This window comes from Chrysochloris asiatica, unplaced genomic scaffold (assembly GCF_000296735.1).
Source record: "Chrysochloris asiatica unplaced genomic scaffold, ChrAsi1.0 scaffold00010, whole genome shotgun sequence".
Classification (NCBI taxonomy): Eukaryota; Metazoa; Chordata; class Mammalia; order Afrosoricida; family Chrysochloridae; genus Chrysochloris; species Chrysochloris asiatica.
Genome location: NW_006408528.1, coordinates 1,948,860 through 1,971,209, shown reverse-complemented (window position 1 = coordinate 1,971,209; position 22,350 = coordinate 1,948,860). Strand labels below are relative to the sequence as shown.

General features: G+C 37.0%; 1 pseudogene; it reads right to left on the bottom strand.

The window, feature by feature from the left end:
• Positions 1-4,166: 4,166 nt before the first annotated feature.
• LOC102838020 overlaps positions 4,167-22,350 on the bottom strand; it is a 19,736-nt pseudogene continuing 1,552 nt past the window's right edge.

Genomic DNA, 22,350 nt, shown 5'->3' with positions numbered 1-22,350 from the left:
GTAAATATGTTAAATCCTCTTCACTTTCAGCAAGTACGGTTGTATCATCTGCACATTAAAGATTGTTAATGAGTCTTCTTCCAACTTTGATGCCATATTCTTCTTCATATAATCCATCTTCTCAGAATTTTTGCTCAGCATACAGATTGAATAAGTACACTGAAAGGATACAACCTTGGTATACACCTATACTGATTTTTAACCATTCACTCTTCCCTTGTTCTATTCAAATGACTGCCTCTTTGCAGGCTCCTCAAACACAATCAAGTGTTCTGGAATGCAAAGCTTCATAATGTTTCCCAAAACTTGTCATGATCCACACTCTACACAGTCAAAAAACTTTTTTTTTTTTTTTTTAAATTGTATTGTCGATAAAGCACAAGTAAATATCTATATTTCTGATATTCTCTGCTTTCAGCCATGGTCTATCTGAGGCCAGCAATGATATACCTCATTCCTTGTTCTCATCTGAAACCAACTTGAATCTCTGGTTGACCCTTGTCAATGTACTGTTACAGCTGTGTTTGAATTATTGTTAGCAAATTTTAACTAGCATGTGATATTAATGATATTGTTCAATGATTTCCATATTCCATTGGGTTACCTCTTTTTGAAATGGGCAAACATATGGTCTATTCTTATCAGTTGGCCAGGTAGCTGTCTTCCAAATTTCTTGGCATAGATAAGTGAGTGCTGTATCAGTTTGTTGAATGATTTCAACTTGTATTCCATCAAATCCTGGAGCCAGGTTCTTTGTCAATACCTTCATTGCACCTTGGACTTCTTTCTTCATACCATTGGCTCTTGACCATATGTTACCTCTTTACATGGTTGAACATTGATCATTTCTTTATGGTACAATGACTGTATGCCTTCCTTTTTTTTTTTTTTTTTATGTTTTCTGCATTATTCAATATTTTGTCCATAGAACCTTTCAATATTGCAAGTCAAGGCTTGAATTTTTTTCTTCAGTTCTTTCAGCTTGAGAAATGCTGAGTGTGTTCTTCTTTTTTGGTTTTCCAACTCCAGTTCTTTGCACATTTTGTAATATACTTGACTTGGTCCTCCAAACTTCCCTTTAAATGTTCTCTTCAGCTCTTTTGCCTCATCATTTCTTCCAATTGCTTTAGAATTTCTGTGTTGGAGAGTCAGTTTCAGAATCTTTTCTGGTATTCATTTTGGTGTTTACCTTCTTTTTTTGTCTTCTTAATGACCTTTTACTTTTTTCTTGTATTATGTTCTAGATACCATCCACAACTCTTCTAAGTGTCTAATGCATCAAATCTATTCTTGAGATAATCTCTAAATTTGGGTGGGAATTGTTCAAGATCATATTTTGGCTCTTGTGGACTTATTTTAATTTTCCTCAGCTTCAGCCTGAACTTGTATCTGAGAAATTGATGGTCTGTTCTATGGTCTGCCACTAGCCTTGTGTTGGCTGATAATATGGAGTATTTCAATCTTCTCTTCCCACAGATGCAGCTAATATGATTTCTGTCATCTTTTAGGTTGTTTAAAAAGTATTTGCAATGAATTGCAAAATTATTTCATATGAGCTCTGAGGATATCTTTTCTAGCTATTGATCCTTCTTCTTTGTTTCTAATCTTTGCATTTCAATCACCAATAGTTATCAGTATAACTTGATTGCATATTTAATCAATGTCACACTGGGGAATTTATGGTGGTGGTGATTATGTGCTGTGAAGTTGGTTCCGACTCAGAGTGACCCTGTAAAGGGTTTCTGAGCTGTAAATCTTTATGGGAGCAGAAAGCTTTATCTTTCTCCCATGGAACTGCTGACCTTAAGGTTCCCAGCCCTATTTGTAACCACTGCACTACCACAGCTTTTTATAGGGGTCTTTAATTTCATTATCACTTACTTTAGTGGTTGGTGTGTTAATTTGTATAATAGTGCTATGAACTGGTCTTCCTTATAGCTATACAGATATCCTATCATACACAGTATTGTATTTCAAAATAGATCTTGAAATGTTCCTTTTGATGATGACTGCTATGCAATTTCTCTTGAATTTGTCATTCCCAGAATAGTAAACCATACAGTTGTCAGATTCAAAATGGCCAATACCAGTCCACTTCAGCTCACTAATGCCTCGAATCTCAATCTTCATGCATTCCATTTCATTTTTGACAACTTAAAAATTTTCCTAGATTCATTCTTTGTAAATTCCATGTTCTGATTATTAACGGATATTTAAGATGATGTCTCATTTTGCATTGTGCCAAAATTAATGAAGATACTGAAAGCTTTGCTCCATTAGGGTCATCATGGTCACCTCTACTTTGAAGAGGCAGCTCTTTTTTTTCCCTAGTTGCATTTTGAATGCCTTGCCACCTGAGGGACTCATCTCTGGAACTATATTTTACAATATTCTGGTGCAGTTCATGATATTTCCATATTTTGCTTATTTTGGTGCTGACAGTGTTTCACTGTTATTCACAGGGGTATCAGTGGTTAAACATTCAGGAGTAGTCTGTTTCTCCTTCTTCATTGTCCGTCTTAGTCTGAAAGCTCAGCTGAAAGCTGTCTGCCATAAATGACCTTGTTGTGGTTGTTGTCAAGTGCTGTCGAGTCAGTTTCAACTCATAGAGATCCTGTATAGGGTTTCCAAGGAGCAACTGGTGGGTTTGAACTACCAACTTTGTGGTTTGCAGTCTGGTACTGATCCTACAGTGTCAAGTGACCCTGCTGGTATTTAAAGTATTGGTGGTATAGCTTCAGGCATCACAGTAACACGCAAGCCACTACAATACAACAAACTGACAGACAAGTTGTGGTTATTATTCATAGAATACAGTTTTTGTTCATTTTAACCTGAAGAACCCTAATGTAGGTTATTCCTTTAATTTTGTCTATATAACATGTATTTTTGTTGTTGTTACTAGTTTGGCAGAAATGCACTTTTTTAGTACTTGCTTCTTGAGCATTTTGAAGTGTATTATAGTTTTGAAAGAATTTATTCACTTCAAGTATTATTCAACATAACTCCCAGAGGAAGAATTTTGTTTAATTAGATAGTACCATAAATTTTCACATAAAATACACCCACACAATTAATATACACACTCATATAGCACACATAGAGCTCATAGGAAACTATCAGGAAGGCTTGTTCTGTTTGTAAAAAAACCTATAATGTCTGTGCTATTTGTGTAAAAATACAAATTCACCTGGTCAGAAATAAGACCCTTAGAAAAATATAATAGGTATATGAGGCCATGATAGTATTATTTTGTCCAAATGGAAAGGGTAATTTGCTTAAAAAAAAAAAAAAATTACATTGTTCTTTGTTATACTTTGAACCCCAAGTGATTTTTGCATACAGTGTAGACCTTTTAAAATAATTGTTTGAGTTGGAACCCACTCAACACCACCTACCAACAACAGCAATTAGTTTGCTGCAGTTACAACTCAGGCCTTAGAAGTTATTGTAAAAGGGTTAGAACACCCATCTGTTTGTGGGAAAGGTAGTCCAAGTTAGGCCTGCATATCCTCAGTAATGAACCTGCCTAACAATTCTGGCATTGTTAGCCTCAATACTGGAAATAGAATGCTTCCAGTTTTTCAGATCAGAATATTTAGATGATTGAAGCCTCTCACCTTCAGACAAAAGACTAATCACAGGGAACATAATAAAAAACAAAGTCAACCCACTGCCATTAATTCTGACTCATAGCAACCCTAAAAAGAAAGAAAGAAAAATAACAAAACAAAGCCAATGCCATCAACACAATTCCAACTTTTTTTTTTTGAAGTACATAATTATTCACTCATTTACTGACAATCTATAGCAAACTTTTCAATCTCTAGTATTAACAAATGTAGCATTAAAAGGCGTAAGAGGTAAATAGTTGGAAACTGAAAAGTTACGGCTTTTAGACATGTTTGATTTTAAAATGATATATCTTATAAAAACAATTATCAAGAGGCATGCTGGGTAAGATGGAGGGTCAGAGAAAAAGAGGAAGACCCCTAACGAGATGGATTGGCCAGGTGGCATCATTGATGGCGTCAAGTGTGGCAGCCGTAGTGAGGTTGGCCCAGGATCAGACATTGTTTTGTTCTGCTGTGCATGGGGTCGCTTTGAGTTGGTTCCGACTCGATGGCACCTGACAACAAGAAGAACATCAAGAGACATAGTCACTCTCAATCACTCTTAAGAGACTTATCCTGTTTGAGGACTACCTTGTTTTTCATTAATTCTTTTTTTGGAAGGGTCTTCACATGAGCTAAAAGGTGAGCTTTCAGGTTAGTTGACTGAATAAACTTCTTGTTGCAACCTTGAGAGGGGCACAATAAAACGTTTCTCCCCAGTGAGGATTTGTACATGCGTATGCAAATTGAAGTTCAGGGAAAAGTACTTTTTACACTCTCAAATGCTCTGGTAGCGTAGTGGTTACGAATCGGGCTGCGAACCTTAAGGTCAGCGGTTCGAAACTACCAGCTGCTCCGCGGGAGAAAGATGAGGCTTTCTACTCCCGTAAAGATTTACACCCTCGGAAACCCTATACAGGGTCGCTATGGGTCGGAACCGACTCGATGGCACATAACAACAACAACAACAACATGGCTTCTCTCCAGTGTGAACCAGAAAATGTCATTTTAATTTTGAGTTCTTAGTGAAAGCTTTCCCACATTCTCCACATACATGGTCTCAAGGACATTGAATTAGGAGATGCTTTTGAAAGGCAGATTTATCCCTAAGCTTTCTTGTGCATCCACTGAGGACAAGCAATTGCTTCTGGGTTATAATAATCTTTATTCTTTCTAAACTTCTTCCTAGTAAATTCTGATAGTTGTTTAGGATCTGTTAAGTCAATACCAGGTATTCCTCCAGGAGGAATCTTCTTGCCAGTCATGTACTAAGAATACTCCAGGGATTCTCTCTAGCAACCTGTAGAGGAAGATTTTGTTTTGCCCCTTTCCCACATATTCCAAAGAACATTCAAGAAGTGAGTTATCTGCAAGAATCTGTTGAGCAAGCTCTTTCTCTGACTCTTCTTTCAGATATTCCAAAGATTTAAAAACTAAGTCCCCCTCTAGGATGGGTTCAGAAAATTCACCTCTTAATATGTATTCTAAGTAACAGTCAGGGAAGGACTCCTCCTCTTTAACAACCTGAAAGCTAGTCTTAGAGTGCACATTTTCATCATGTAAGGCTCATGGTGTATTAGCAGGTTTCTTTGCCTTCAGCGTTTGGCATGGCTTCACTTGGCTTGGCTTAGTCCCAATATGGGCCTTTTTACCCAATTCATTTATGGCAACTCTTCCTTGGTCTTTTGTTCAGTTGCTGGTCCATGTTGTCCTACCTGCTTGCTCTTTTGAGATTTATATCAGGATCTATTAATGAGTTCCTAGGTAGCAATGTTCTGGCTAAGTGGACTGCAGCAAGCATCTGCTATGTTCAAAGATCTGAAGGAAAGGGCCTCTTCTGAATTCTTCAACATATACCTCCAACACTTAGTACATTGGAGCACACTTGCACAAGTGCTCTGATACTTCCTTACTTCTTTCTGCCAAAAAGCAAAGGTGAAGAAGCTTGCAGTCGGAGAGGACTGCCCAGGGTTCTTTATGTTCTCCAACTATACTTGTTAGGTGCTGTCCAGTTGGTTCTGACTCATAGTGACTTTAAGCACACAGAATCAAACATTGCCTGGTCTTGCACTATCCTCACAATCGCTGTTACATTTGAGCCCCTTACTGCTGCCACTATGTTATTCCATCTCATTGGTGATCTTTCTCATTTTCGCTCACCCTCCCCTATACAAAACATGATGTCCTTCTCCAAGGACTGGGTCCTCCTGATAATATATCCAAAGTATGAAAGACAAAGTCTGGCCCTCTGGCTTCTAAGAAGCATTCTGATTGTACTTCTTCCAACACAGATTTGTTTGTTCTTCTGATAGACAATAGTACTTTCAATACTCTTCTCCAACTCTGTAACTTAAATGCATCAGTTCTTCTATGATTTTTCTTATTCATTGTCCATTGTTAACGTGCACATGAAGCTATTGTTTTTCTTGTTGTTAGGTGCCATCGAGTTTGTACCGATTCATAGTGACCTTATGCATAGCAGAACAAAACACTGCCCGATCCTGTGCCAACCTCATTACTGTTGCCATGCTTGAGTCCATTGATGCTGCCAATTGGCCAATCCATCTCATTGGGGATTGTCCTCTTTAACTCTGACCCTCCAACTTACCAAACATGATATCCTTCTCCAGCGACTGGTCCCTCCTGACAATATGTCTGAAGTATGAGAGACGAAGTTTGGCCATCCTGGCCTCCAAGGAGCAATCTGGCTGCACTTCTTCCAAAATGGATCTATTAGGTTTTTTTTGGCAGCCCATGGCATTTTCAATATTCTTATCCAACACCATTACTCAAAAGTATCAATTCTTCTACGGTCTTCCTTATTCACTGTCCAGCTTTTGCATGCATATGAGGTTATTGAAAACACCATGGCTTGGGTCAGGCGCACTTTAGTCCCTAAGCTGACATCTTTGCTCTTCAACACTTTAAAAAGGTCTTGTGCAGCAGATTTGCCTAATGCAATGCGTCGTTTGATTTCCTGACTAATGCTTCCGTAAGTGTTGATAGTTGATCCAAGAAGAATGAAGTCCTTGATAACTTCAATCTTTTCTCCATTGATAAGAATGTTGTTTATTGATCCAGTGGTGGGGATTTTTATTTTCTTTACATTGAGATGTAAAGCCTGTGCCCTTTGATCTTCATCAGTAAATGTTTTAAGTCCTCTTCACTTTCAGCAAGCAAGGTAATATCATCTGCATATCACAGGTTGTTCATGAGTCTTCCTCCAATCCTGATGCCACATTTTTTTCTTCATATAACCCAGATTCTCAGATTATTTGCTCAGAATACAGGTTGAATAAATATGGTGAAAGAATACAACCTTGTCGCTCACCTTTCTTAATTTTAAAACATTCAGTGTTTCCATATTCTGTTTGAACAACTGCCTCTTGGTCCATGTACAGATTCCTCATGAGCATAATTAAGTATTCCAGAATACTCATACTTCGCAATGTTGTCCATAGCTTGTCATGATCCACACAATCAGAAGCCTTTGCATAGGCAATAAAGCAAAGGTAAACATCTTTCTGATATTCTCTGCTTTTAGCCAAGATATATCAGACATTAGCAATGATATCCCTTGTTCCACGGCCTCTTCTGAAACCAGCTTGAACCTCTGGAAGTTCTCTATCAATGTATGCTTGCAGCTGTTTCTGTATCACTTTTAGTAAAACTTTACTTGCAGGAAATATGAAAGGGATTGTCTGATGATTTCTGCATTCTGTTGGGTCACCTGTCTTTGGAATGGGCACAAATACAGATCTCTTCCAATCAGTTGGCCAGATAGTTGTCTTCCAAATTTCTTGGCATAGATGAATGAGTGCCTCCTGTGCAGCCTCACTTCCTTGAAAGATTTCAATTTTTATTCCATCAATTCCTGGTGCCTTGTTTTTTGCCAATTCCTTCAATGCACCTTGGACTCCCTCTTTCATTATCATCGACTCTTGATTATATTTTACCTCTTGAAATTGTTGAACGTGAACCATTTCCTTTTAGTACAGTGACTATGCGTATTCCTTCCATCTTCTCTTGATGCTTTCTGCATCATTCAATAATTTGACCAGAGAATCTTTCAATAATGTAAATCGAGACTTGAACTTTTTTCAGTTCTCCCAGCTTGAGAAATGCTGAGCATGTTCTTCCTTTTTGTTTTTCTGACTCCAGATCTTTGCACATTTTGTTGTAATATTTGGCTTTATCTTCTGCAGCTGACCTCTGAAATTTTTTGTTCATCTCTTGTACCTCCTCATTTCTTCCATTTCCTTTAGCATCTCCATGTTGGAGAGCAAGTTTCAGTGTCACTTCTGACATCCATTTTGACATTTTCCTTCTTTCTTGTCTTCTTAATGACTTTTTTCTTTCTTTCTCTATGATATTTAGATGTCATCCCACAACTTTTCTGGTCTTCAGACTTTAATGTTTAATGTATCAAAAACGTTCTTCAGATGATCTCTAAATTGAGGTGGGATGTATTCAAGGTCATATTTTGGCTCTCGTGGACTTGTTTCCATTTTCTTTAGCTTCAGTTTGAATTTGCATATGAGTAATTGATGGTCTATTCCTCAGGCTGCCCGTGGCCTTGTTTTCACTGATGATACGGAGCTTTTCCATTGTCTCTTTTAACAAATGTACTCAATTTGATTTCTATGTATTCCATCTGGTGAGGTCCATGTTTATAGTCATGTCTTATGCTGTCTAAAGAAGATATTTGAAATGAACAAATCATTGATTTTACAGAATTCTATCATGCCTTCTCCAGCATCATTTCTATCACAAAGTCCATATTTTCAAACTACTGATCCTTCCTCTTTGCTCCCAACCTTTGCAATCCAAACAGCAGTAATGATCAATGCATCTTGATTGCATGTTTGATCAATTTCAGATTGAAGAAGTTGATAGAATTCTTCTGTTTCATCCACACTGGCTTTGGTGGTTGGTGGGTAAATTTGAATAATAGTTGTATTAACTGGGCTTCCCTGTAGGCACATGGATATTATCTTATCACAGACAGCGTTGTCCCTCATGACTGATCTGGATATGTTCTTTTTGATAATGAATGCAACACCATTCTTCTTCAATTTGTCATTTCCAGTGTAGTAAACCATTGGTCATCAGATTCAAAATGGCCAATACCAGTCCATTTTAGCTCAGTAATACCTATGACATCAATGCTTGTGTGTTCCATTTCGTTTTTGACAACTTTCATTTTCCCAGATTCATACTTTGTACATTCCATGTCCCTATTTCAATGGCTGTTCACAGCTGTTTCTCTTCATTTTGAGTTGTACCCCATTAGCAAATGAAGTTCCCGCAGGCTTTACTCCATTCACATCATCATGGTCAACTCTACTTTGAGGAGGCAGCTCTTGCCCAGTCACATTTTGAGTGCCTTCTAACCTGAGGAGCTCATTTCCCGGCACTATATCTGACAGTATTTCTCTGCTATTCATAAAGTTTTCAGTGACTAACTATTTGGAAGTAGTTTGTCTCTCTTTCCTAGTCTGTCTTTGTCTGGAAGCTCATCTGAAACTTGTCCATCATGGGTGACCCTGCTGGTATTTAAAATACCAGTGGCATAGCTTTCAGAATCAAAGCAACTCACAAGCCACCACTGTATGACACACTGAAGCTATTTGTGACTCTATAAGACAGAGTAGAACTTCCTCTTTGGGTTTCTGAGACTGTAAATATTTACTCTTCACAGAATAGCTGGTGGGTCCGAATACATAACTCACAATACCTCCAGGGCTATGATCTGTATGAAATTAGACTACCTCATCTTTCTCTCATGAGCCACTCATGGGCTTGAACCTTGAAGTTCACAGTCAAGCTCTTTACCCACTGGATTATATAAGAAATAATGTCTAATAAAACCCTTTCTCTCTGTTTGTATCTCTCTCTGTTTCTCTCTTTTCTGTCTCTGTTTTGCAGAAATTATCCTTTCAAAGTAAGTAAATGATCAAGAGCAATCTATCTTAAAGGGTAAAGCATATCCAACTCTGGGAAATCCTAAAGCAAAGGAATAATAAGTGAACTTGTTGATTATTTTCCATAGCATACAATGAAATATAATTTGGAAAAATATTTTTGCCTTTTATTTTAAATGTTTGTGTTAACAGAGCATTAACTCTAAGAGCTAGTAATTACCTATGGGTATTACGTGGTGACAGCACATTATTCATGGGTGTGATCTTTGTGATACTTTTGTAGTGAACTATAACCTTCCCTATCCCCATTTTTTTCTCACTTCTCTGTAGAGTGTTCCAAACATCAGGCAGAACAGGTTTCAGTGGTATGTTGATTAGCAAGACTGGTGAGAATAACCACAATAAAACAAAGCTTAAGTAGCAGATTTTGCAATCTGACGGCTATTCCTTTTTATTTTCACCTACTTTCTCAGATCTACTACTGCTGTGTTGATGGAAAAGTTTCAACACCATCCTTAAGCTTATCTTTGATAGATTCAGTATTGAAAACCTATGAAGAAATAAGCATGGGCATGCTCAGGGTCAGATGATGGCCGTGTGACCAGCTCAATTGCACAGAGACCTTTTCTTAGAAGGTTCTCATTTTTGGCTATAATACTATATTGTTGCTACTTTGAAATCCTTAATAATTTTATCATTTGATTTCTATTTTTAAGTGAAGTTTGATGGGATAATGGGCAGCCTAAAGGCTTAGAGTTGTTGGCTTTCCTCCCTCCCCTCACCATGTTGCCACCCTTAGACAGTTCTTAGACACTCATTCCGTGATGTCTTGGAACTTCAAATACTAACTAGCGTCCTCTTCCTTGCTCAGTCTAGTGAGTTGCTCCACCCTTGCCCCTGTGACACAGACCTGGAGAGATCATGGTAGAGGTATGCACCCCAAAGTTTCTCAGGGGAGAATATGGTTCCAGTCTATTGCTTACCCTTCCAGGTATTGAATACATCACTGTCTGCAGGTTTCAATCCCTTGAGAGTCAACTGTTTTTTATAGGAGCAAACCTATAATGTACTACACTCAGCCAGAGTGTAGCACATTAATATGACTTCTGGAGAGAAAGAGAACCTGTAGTGTTTCACACATACACTAAGTTTGCTGCATGGTACCCACAGATGTCCTGTAAGGGTGTACAGTTATCCAGAAATCAAAGAGAAAAAGAGAGGAAAGTATAAGGGACCTCAGTAAAAGGGGGAAATATATATATATATATTAGTAGCATTTTCTTCTTTTTGAACGAGAAACTTCACATTTAATTTTGACTGGGACCTACAGATACAGAAGCTGACCTTAAGCATAGTTGTGAAATTTCATGTCTGGTTTTGCAATGAATATTCCTTCTTATCTATTAGACAATTACTGCAAATGTCCAGATTTGTGCAAACCCTTTACACTTTCTTCCAACCTCATCTAATCCATGGAATAAAAATAAATTATGGAGGAGGAAGATGCAATCAAGTTGGAGGAAAACCTTTACATGGTGGCCTGAATACCATGTGAAAGAGAAGGTAAAACTAGTAAGTGACAAAGTTTGCTTTTTGGGTAATACTTGAGGAGCTTTGTTAACTATGAGTCAGATTCATAGTGGTGCACCATGAATAGTTATGATTCTCTTTGAGCTGGCTTTTCTACTTCATGTGAAAGTACATTGCATCCAAGGAGTAGCTTCAATAAGTTTGGGTTATTTGAGAAAACTTACATAATAATTTTGGGGAGTAGAGACTCCATAGAATAAGCACTGGACTGCAAACCACAAGGTCGATGCTCCAGCCCACCAGCTGCTCTGAGGGAAGATGAGGCTTTCTGTTCCTGGAAAGATTTAGAGCTTTAGATATCCTATACAGGGTTCCTATGAATCAGAACTGACTCAAAGGCACTTAACATCATCATCAACAACAACAAATAATAATGTTAGTGAGAAGTCTGCAGTTGGAGGAGGGAATAATGAATTTGCTCAAACAGAGGAATGATTTTGAGGATGATGCAGGATGTTTTGTTCTGTTGTACAGAATTATTATGATGGCACCTAATAACAAAAACAATTGATACTTTTGCATTTTGTCAAGTCATTAGTGCAAATGTATTTGGTTAGCTATGTAAATTTTGCATCTAGTATGTTGAAGAAAAAATTATAGAAATTAAAAACAAATTATGGGCTGGGTTACATGAGTATGCTTAAAAACTGGAGCAGATAAAAAAATCATACCTGAATCCATTTCCTTATTAGTGATTGTAGTGGATACCATAGAAGAAATCATGTTTCATTCATTACAGAATTTCCCTAACATGACTGCAAGGAGATTGGTTTTGAAATCTAATAAGAGCTTCATTGTTGTCGTTAAGTGCCATCGAGTCAATTCCAACCCATAGCGACCCTGTACAGTGTTTCCAAGGCTGTAAATCTTGATGGGAGTAGAAAGCCACACCTTTCTCCAGCAAAGCGGCTGGTAGTTTTGAACTGCTGACCTTAAGGTTCGCAGCCCGATTCATTACCACTACACTACCAGAGCAGGGGTAGTTCCCAGGAATTTGAGAGTTTTGCTTGTGTTTCTGTTTTAGAAGAAGTAGGAGGACCTGCAGCTTCCTGGCCTCTTTCCTGCCCTCCTTGCACACTGAATACATCTTTTCCTATCTCTGTCATATGAGAGAATTCTATAGTCAATTAAAAAAAAAATTAAACAATAGTTAAATGTTTTTGCTTATTTTTTAAATCAAATTCCATATTCTTTTAGTGTTTATTATTATTATTATTTAATGATTTGTGTTTTACTACATGATTGGAATTTGGGGAATTGGGTGTTTAGGATCCTACAGAGAATAAACCTTGAAAACTATTTATTGAATAAGAATAAATGCATAACACAGTATCACCAACAATTAAAAACAGACCAACAAAATAAACATTCAGTCACCAGAAGAAAAGAAATAATAAAGATTAGATCAGCAATAACTAAGATAGAAAATAGAAAATCTTTAGAAAGAATCAACAGGACAAAAAGTTGGTTCTTTGAAAGAATTAATAATATTGACAAACCATTGCCAAGCCTAACAAAAGAAAAAAGGGAGAAATAACATCCATAAGAAACCACATGGTTGACATCACAACAGAACCAATCGAAATAAAAAGGATAATAGCAAAATACTATGAAGAGTTTTATGCCAATAAATGTGAAAATCTAGAGGAGATAGATACATTTTTATAAAAACAAGACATACCTAAACTTACTCAGGGTGAAGTAGAAAGCTTGAATAGACCCATTACAAAAGAAGAAATTGATTAAGCCAGCAAAAAACTCCTGCCAAAAAAGTCCAGGGCTAGATGGCTTCACTGGTGAGTTTTACCAAACATTCAGGGAAAAGATCTTATCAATTCTACTCAAATTATTCCAAAATATAGACAAGGATAGAAAACTTCCTGATGTATTTGATGAAGCAAGCATAACCTTCATAACAAAACCAGGCAAGGACATCACTTAAAAGAAAATTATAGACCAATATTCCTCATGAACATGGATGCAAAAATTCTCAACAAAATCCTAGCCAATAGAATTCAACACATCAAAAAAAAAAATAATAATAATAATACATCATGACTAAGTGGGATTCATATCAGGGATGCAAGGATACTTCAATATTAGAAAAATAATCAATGTACTCCATCATATAAATAAGAAAAAGGGGAAGAACCACATGATCATATCAATTGATGCAGAAAAGGCAGTTGACAAAATCCAACATCCATTTCTGAAAAAACATTCAACAAAGTAGGAATGGAAGGGAAATTCCTCAACATAATTAAAAGCCTATATGCAAAACCAACAACCAACATTATTCTCAATGGAGAGAAACTGAAAATGTTCCCTTTATGAACAGGAACCAGGCAAGCATGTCCTTTATCAGCACTCCTAGTCAATATTGTATTAGAAGTCTTAGCTAGAGCTATAAGGCAAAATAGGGAAATTAAAGACTTCCAAATTGGCAAGGCAGAAGTAAAACTTTCTATATTTGCAGATGATATGATCCTATACATAGAAAATCCCAAAGACTCAGCAAAAATACTACTAGAACTCATTGGAAATTTCAGCAAAAGTAGCAGGGTACAAGTTCAACATGCAAAAATCAGTTGGATTCTTCTATACTAACAATGACAGTGCTGAAAAGGAAATTAGGAATGCAGAACACTTTACAATAGCTGCCCTAGGGATAAAATATTTAGGAATAAATCTAACCAGAGAAGCAAAAGGCCAATACAGAACACAAACAAACTACAAAACAATACTACAAGAAACCAAAAGAGATTTACCAAAATGGATCAATAAACCATGTTCCTGGATGTTGTTGTTGTTGTTGTCAGGTGCCATCGAGTCGGAACCGACTCATAGCGACCTCATGCACAGCAGAACGAAACAACGTCCGATACAGGGCCAACCTCACTACCGCTGCCACACTTGACGCCATCAATGATGCCACCTGGCCAATCCATCACGTTAGGGGTCTTTCTCTTTTTCTCTGACCCTCCACCTTACCCAGCATGACATCCATCTCCAGTGACTGTTTCCTCTGGACAATATGTCCAAAGTATGAGAGACGAAGCTTAGCCATCTTGGCCTCCAAGGAGCACTCTGGCTGCACTTCTTCCAAAACAGATCTATTGGTTCTTTTGGCAGTCCATGGCACTTTCAGTATTCTCCTCTAACACCACAACTCAAAGGCATCAATTCTTCTACGATCTTCCTTATTCACTGTCCAGCTTTCGCATCCATATGAGGTTATTGAAAACACCATGGCCTGGGTCAGGCACATTTTAGTCCTCAAGCTGACATCTTTGCTCTTCAACACTTTAAAAAGTTCCTGTGCAGCAGATTTGCCCTATGCAATACGTCGTCTGATCTCTTGACTGCTGCTTCCGCGAGTGTTGATAGTTGATCCAAGAGGAATGAAGTCTTTGACAATTTCAATCTTTTCTCCATTGATAAGAATATTGTTTATTGGTCCAGTGGTGAGGATTTTTGTTTTCTTGACATTGAGATGTACATTGTGAAAATGTTAATACTACTCAAAGCACTCTACAAATATAACACGATCCCAATCCAGATTCCATAACATTCTTTAAAGAGATGAAAAAAATGATTGCAAACTTTATGTGGAAGATGGGGATAGGATTCTTTTGATTCAATAGTAACCATTATCATGACTAATTGCAATTGTCACAACTCTAAAGGTAGAGGTTGTGTAACAAAAGGGGGAAAGTAGTTAATCTTACATTCCTGGAACAGAGGACCCTAGGACCATCAAGAGAGAAGAGCATGAGCAGAACATGGGATCCTAAGCAGAGAAGCAGCAACACCAGAGACAGAGGCAGTGGCATGTAGAGATAGAGCAGTTTAGGACTCTAGAGTCATAGAAAGGGAAAGGTTATGTACAGCTGGTGGGCAGGAGGCTGTTTTGCAAAATATGACCATTAGTTGTTAAAACGATTGTATATCCCTGTGTGTTTTTGTGTACATTAAAAAAAAAGGAGGGGGTGAAGAGAGGCAAATACTGTTAACTGATGGTATATGGAAGGGACTGTAATCATTGCAATGAAACAAAATATGATTGGTCGAGTGCAAAACTGATGTTCTCCCATGTAAACTAACTTTTAATTCACAATAAAAGTGGTAATATAAAATAAAATAAAAGATAAATATGCTGAAAATTTTATGCTGTTAACTCCAAAAATTACAAGAGATATAAAAAGAGATTTCTATTACTGAGGAAAAGAAGAGAAAAATTTAAAAATAAAAGTTGTACATAGAACATTAAATGTAGATAAAAATAACTGATTCATTTATCTGACTTATTTGAGCTAAGATAAGTTATGATAGGACTTCTGGCGTGGCATTATAGATAAGCACTGGACTGCTAGCCATAAGGTCATCTTTTCAAACCCACCAGCCAAGACTCGATGTGAGTCAAAACCAACTCAATGGCATTTGAGGATAATAGCAAGAAAATGTGATAAATCTAGATTTATGATATTTTAAGATTTAGCCTACATTTAAAAAGATACAAAATATATTTTTAGAATCACGATCTTGACTTCAAGGCCAGTATTACATGTTGCTAGAACAGATATTCCAGGAAATTATTTCTTCATCTTATTTTAGCCTTAAAATATTTAACAGTGAGGGCTGGGCTGAAATAAACAACCCTTTAATGCCATGATTTACTCTTTATGTTTAAGAGTTAAGCATCCCTGAATAAGAACACATTGCTTGAATTCATGTCCTATGTATGTCTATGATGGACTAATTTTGACAAGGGAAGCATGCGGAAACCTGGCAAGTGGGATTTCACAAACAGGAAGAGTGGTTATAGAAAAGGCAATAAAGATGACTGAAGACAAACTACCTACCTCATAATTTCCCTCCTGACTCCTGAATTCAGAAAGTCAGGTGATAAGACTTAATGGAGCACTAATGCTCATCTTTATGAGATAAAATATTATAACTCACCAGAGGTCCTTTTAATCACTACCTGATATACTTGATGAAGCAAATCCTATAATCTCACACAAAAGAATAAGGAAAAATAAAATAACCCATCAAATCCACTTTGAGATCAGTGGCCTTTTTCTTAATTAAAAAATGTCTTGTGGAGTGAGATTGTGTGAACCTCCTTCTCAATTAACATGTACAAATATCATTTTATTAGGTAATGAATGACTTTAATATTTCACAAAGCACTTCTGCCTTGAGATCCATAGGCTACATATGAACTTTAGACTTTCAGGTTTAATAACAAGACTGTAAAGCTCAGCAGTACCAGGAAATGTTTTATAGAATACATGCTTCTGAAGAGTCCCATAAGATAAAGTCCACTCAGTTAAAGTCTTTAGAATCTAGTGCTTGTTATATTCTGAAGAGCTAGGATTCTTACCCTAATGTCTATCGCTATACAATTCAGTTAACACCATGAAACAGGGTGCAATATTTTGTGTATATCCGTATGTGTTTGGGGATATTGCACAGACTTCATCAGTCACTTCTATGATTCACAACTAAACCTGTTTCAAAAGCACTGCTGTAACCCTAGGACCATCACGAATGGAATGTGGGACCCTATCCAGAGAAGCAGTGATACCAGAGATGAAGGCAGACATGAGGACATGGAGAGATCAAGCAGCTGAGGACTGTAGACTCATGGGAAGAGAAAGACTGTGTGCTGGCAGCCAGGAGACAGGTTTGCAGAATGTGCCCTTTGGTTGTTTAAATGATTATATATTCCTGAGTGTTTTTGTGTACATCCCCCCAAAAAACCCAAAATAAAACAGAGGAAATAAAAGCAAATACTCTTGAATGATAATGCAGGGAGGGTATTGTAATCATTGCAATGAAACAATGAGTGTAAAACCGATGTTCTCCCAAGTAAATTATCACTCAATTCACAATAAAAACTTTAAAACAAACAAAGCACTGGTGTAGAGTGTTTCGACCTCAGAACTATTGACATTTTGGGCTAAATAATATTTTATTGTGGCGGGGTGTCCTGTACATGGTAAGATGCTTTACACCATTCCTGACCTCTACCTGATGGATGCCAGTAGTAACCCCTATCCCTCATAACCAATGTGGCAGTCAAAAAACTTCCCCAAGCATGACCCCTGAGCAAACGATCTTTCCTGGATGAGAACCACTGAACTACAACACAGATATTACATGAAGTTATTTATTTTTGTTAGATTGTGAAATTTTAATCTATTCTCATCACATATTGTGACATGCATTATTCTAGTAGCGGTTGTATTTATCTATGAAGCAAGCATAATAAAAAGTCAACCTTTTATTGACTCATGCTAGAAGAGTGGAAAAGAAGGCAAATGCAATCATATGGTCTATCTGGTTGAACCCTGAATTACAAAGTAGTGAATTTTGAGTCAACATACTTGGGTGTTGGCTTAGTTCTGCCATTCTTAGCTTTGTGAATTTGTAGATAATTGACTCCTGGCTATTCCAGAGTTCTAATTTGTGAAGATTATTAATAGTAACTAAACCTAGCTCATGGTGCTGTAGGATAAGCACTGGACTGCTAGGTCATTTGAACTGAAAGCTCAGTGAATCAAACTCAACAGCCAATCCATGAGAACCCTATTCATGGTCTCTATGAGTCAAACCTGACTTGACTACATTTAATAACAACAACAAACTTAGATCATAGAGAGTTTGAGAATTAAATATGCTCTGTAAACTATAAAGTTGAGCTGTGTTATCTTTTAATAAATATTACTGGAGCTGGGAACTCTAAAAGTATAGCGTACCCTTTTTTCAGTGTGCTCAAATTGATCCATTCACTGCTGAATCATTCCTTTAAAGAATTACTGTTGTATAATTTTTGTCATGCAAAATATATTAGTACAGTATTGTTGTTATCAAGTGTCATCAAATTGGTTATGGACTCACAATGTTCCTGTATAAGGTTTCTGAAGAATTGCTGGCTTTGGGATTATCAATCTAGTGCTTTTCCTACAGCACCGCACCAGGACAAATAAGCTAATACATATATTGACAGTAGCTGCTCAAATAATGCTTTAGCAACAGTATTATGTTAAAAAAAATTTTTAAATAAAGATTGAGAAATCATTACAAAATATTTGGAGTTGTAGGATAAGCACTGGACTACAAACCTCAAGGTTGGCAGTTCAAAACCATCAGCCAATCCTTGGAAATCCTATGAGTTGGAACTGATTCAATGGCACTTAACAACAACAAAAAGGAGGTGTATTGGCCATCTGGCTTCAAGAAATGCTTTTTTCTTCTTCTGGCTATGTAGGAAAAGAACTTGATTTGGCCTTTCATCCCTGGTTCCTGAAAACTTTGAAATTCTGGAGCAATCAAGGTGCCTTTTGCTTTTCAACAGTCAGGCCACACTTAAACATATGCAAATCAGTTGGGAATACTCACCTATCCTTACAACAGACCTTAAAAAAATGGGGGGCATGATGCAATCAGTCATGTATATTCATTGATTGGATTTATCATAATTATGCATTAAGACCCCAGTCATGTATGAGGGTGAGTAAAAAATTATTGGAACTCTGGTTATATTAAAACACTCATCCTTGTCCACGGCTGATGACAACATTGAGTGTGCAGGTGAAATGATTCTGTCAATTAGACTAGTGACAGTGGATTATGTGGCAAATCATTTGCAAATCAGCCATGACTCTGCCTATGTAATAATCCATGACAGACATGAGGTTCAAAAAATTTGTGCAAGATGGGTACCCAAACAATTCATGGTAGAGTATAAAGAGAAGCATGTGGATATCAAAACAAATTTTGGACTAATACTTGAAAGAAAGTAAAAGTTTCTTTAAAAAAAAGTTAATGGTGACCAGACATGAATTCATCACTACCAGCTTGAGAATAAACGGCAGAGCACAGAATGGAATCATTCTCAATCACCAACCAAGAAAAGGTTCAAAGGTCAACCATCAGCTGGAAAATTGATGCTTACAGTTTTCTGGGATTCTCAAGGGCCACTATTGGAACACTATAAGGAAAAAGGTTCAACAATCAACAGTGAGATGCTCACTGAAGAGCTGAAACCGAAACTTTGGATTAAATGCAGAAGACTGCTATCTAAAGGGCACTGAGATCTCGCAAGACTATGCATGCCCAAACAAATCTTCTTTTTGAGGTGTTAAAGCATCCTTCTTATAGTACTGAACTTGCTTTAGCAAACTTTCACCTGTTTGGTTCCCTAAAAGTAGCTTTTCAAGGATGAAGATTAACCTCTAATGAAAAAGTGAAGACAGCAGTGAATTCACGGCTCACAGCTCAGCTGAAAACTATTGTGAATATAGTATGGTAATCAACATCTTCTGGAAGTTTGTGGCACTTTAAATGTTCTTCTATAATACTATAACTCAAATGCACCAATTTTTCTATAGTCTTCTTATTCCAACTTTTACAAGCATATGAAGCTATTGAAAATACCATGGCTTGGGTCAGGTGCACCTTAGTCCTCAAACTGACATTTTTGCTTCTTAATATTTTATAGAGGTCTTGTGCAGTAGATTTGCCTAATGCAATATGTTGTTTGAATTCTTGACTGCTGCTTCCATGAGTGTTGATGGTGGATCCAAGCAAAATGAAGTCTTTTTGAGAACTTCAATCTTTTCTCCATTTGAACTGATGCTATTTATTAGTCCAGTGGTGAGGATTTTTGTTTTCTTCAAACTGAGGGGCAATTCTTACTGAAAGCTATGGTCTTTGATCTTCATCAGTATTTTAAGTGTTGTTCACTTTCGACAAACAAGGCTGTATCATCTGCATATGTTGTTACGGAGTTTTCCTCTAGTCCTGATGCCACCTTCTTCTTCAAATAATTCAGCTTCATTGATTATTTACCATCATACAGATTGAATAGTTATGATAAAAGAATACAACCCTGTGCACATGATTACTGATTTTAAACCATTCAGTATTCCCTTATTCTGTTTGAATGACTGCCTCTTGATCTATGTGTAGGTATCAGGAGCACAATTAAGTGTTCCGCGATGCCCATTCTTGGTAATGTTATCCATAGCTTGTCATGATCCACATAGTGAAAAGACTTTTCATAGTTAATAAAATGTAAGTAAATATCTTTCTAATATCTTCTGCTTTCAGCCAAGAGCCATTTTACATCAGCAGTTACATCATTTTTGCCCATAGAATCATTCAATATTGCAACACAGGGCTTGAATTTTTTCTTCAGTTCTTCAGCTTGAGAATTGCTAAGCATGTTATTCTCTTTTGACTTTTTTAACTCCAGGCCTTTGCACAATTTCATTATAATACTTAGTCTTCTCAAAATGCCCTTTGAAAATTTCTATTCAGTTCTTTTACTTCATCATTTTTTCCATTCACTTCAGGTACTCTATATTCAAGAGCAAGTTTCAGGCTCTCTTTAGACAACTAGTTTGGTATTTTATTTTGTTCTTATCTATTTAAAGAACTTCCAAATGAGCAATTGATTATCTTTTCTGCAGTCAGTCCCTCGCCTTGTTTGCATTGATGATATGGAGTTTCTCTATCATCTCTTCCCACAGATGTTATCAATTTGATTCCTGTGAATTCCATCTGGGGAGGTCCTTGTGTATTGTTGTTGTTATGTGTCGTGGAGTCAGTTCTGACTCATAGTGACCCTGTACAGGGTTTCTGAGGCTGTAAATCTTTACGGGAGCAGAAAGCCTTATCTTTCTCCAGCGAAACAGCTGGTAATTTTGAACTGTTGACCTTAAGGTTCGAAGCCTGATTCATAACCACTATGCTACCAGAGCTTCTTAGTCACATCATTTATGTTGCTGAAAAAATGGTATTTGTGTTGAAGAAGTTAGTGGTCTTGTAAAATTCTACCATGTGATCTCTAGGATCATGTCTATCAACAAGGCCATATTTTCTCCCTACCAATGCTTCCTCTCTGTTTTCAATATTTATATTCCAATCAGTTATTAATGCTTCTTAATTGTACATTTCAAGACTGAAGACTGTGGTAGAATTCTTCAGTTTCTTCCTCATTGGTTTCGGTGGCTGATGTATATTTGAATAGTTGTATTAACCATTCCTTGTAGGCTTATAGATATTAGCTTATCACAGACAGCATTGCACTTCAGGATAGATCTTGAAATAGTCTTTTTGATGATGGATGTGACCCTATTTCTCTTCAATTTGTCATTCTTTGCATAGTAGATCATATGATTGTCCAATGGAAAATGTCCAATACCTATTTATTTCAGCTTTGGTAGCATAGTGGTTACAAATCAGGCTGCAAACTTTAAGGTCAGCATTCGAAAATATCAGCTGTTCCATGGGAGAAAGATGAGGCTTTCTGCTCCCGTAAAGATTTACAGCCTTGGAAACAACTCCATGGCACATAACAACAACAACAGCAATATGCAGAATATCAACCTTACATGCTCCATTTAATTTTTGTTTTTTTCCATTTAATTTTTGATGACTTCTAATTTTTGTAGATGCATACTTTGTACATTCTGCATTCTGAATATTAATTGTTATTAATGTTTTGCAGCTGTTTCTTTTTATTTTGTGTTGTGCCTCATCAGCAAATGAAGCTCCTGGAAGCTTTGCTTCATCTACATTTTTGAAGTCAATTCTACTTTTCAGCTGATCTTTGACTAGGGACCAAATACTTTTTGGAGGCAGCCCTTCCTTTCCTAATCATCTTTCAGATGCCTTCAAACCTGAGGAACTCAACTTCCTGCACAATGTCAGACAATGGTCTGCTGCTGTTCCATTGTTTTTGGTGGCTCACCTATCTATTCATTCTTCCTAAGCTACTCTTAGTCTAGAAGCTCTGTTAAAACCTTTCAACCCTGAGTGACCCTGCTAATATTTAAAATACTGGGGCTGTAGCTTTCAGCACCACAGCACCACACATAGTATGACAAAATAGCAGCATAGTATGGCAAATTTGCAGATAAGTGTGACGCAGTGAAGGTGGGTTTACCTCTCTGGTCCTTTTATCCACTCATTGTACTAATCTGCTTACCCCATTGTTGTCAAGTTGATTTGAACCATTTATTGATGTTAAATAGTTGTTAAATCTTTTCTCCATTTAACATGATATTATGTATTGGTCCAGTGATGAGGATTTTTGCTTTCTTTGTTGTTATTCTTGTTGTCAGGTGCCATCGAGTCGTAACCGACTCATATCGACCCCATGCACAGCAGAACAAAACAATGTCCGATCCTGGGCCAACCTCACTACC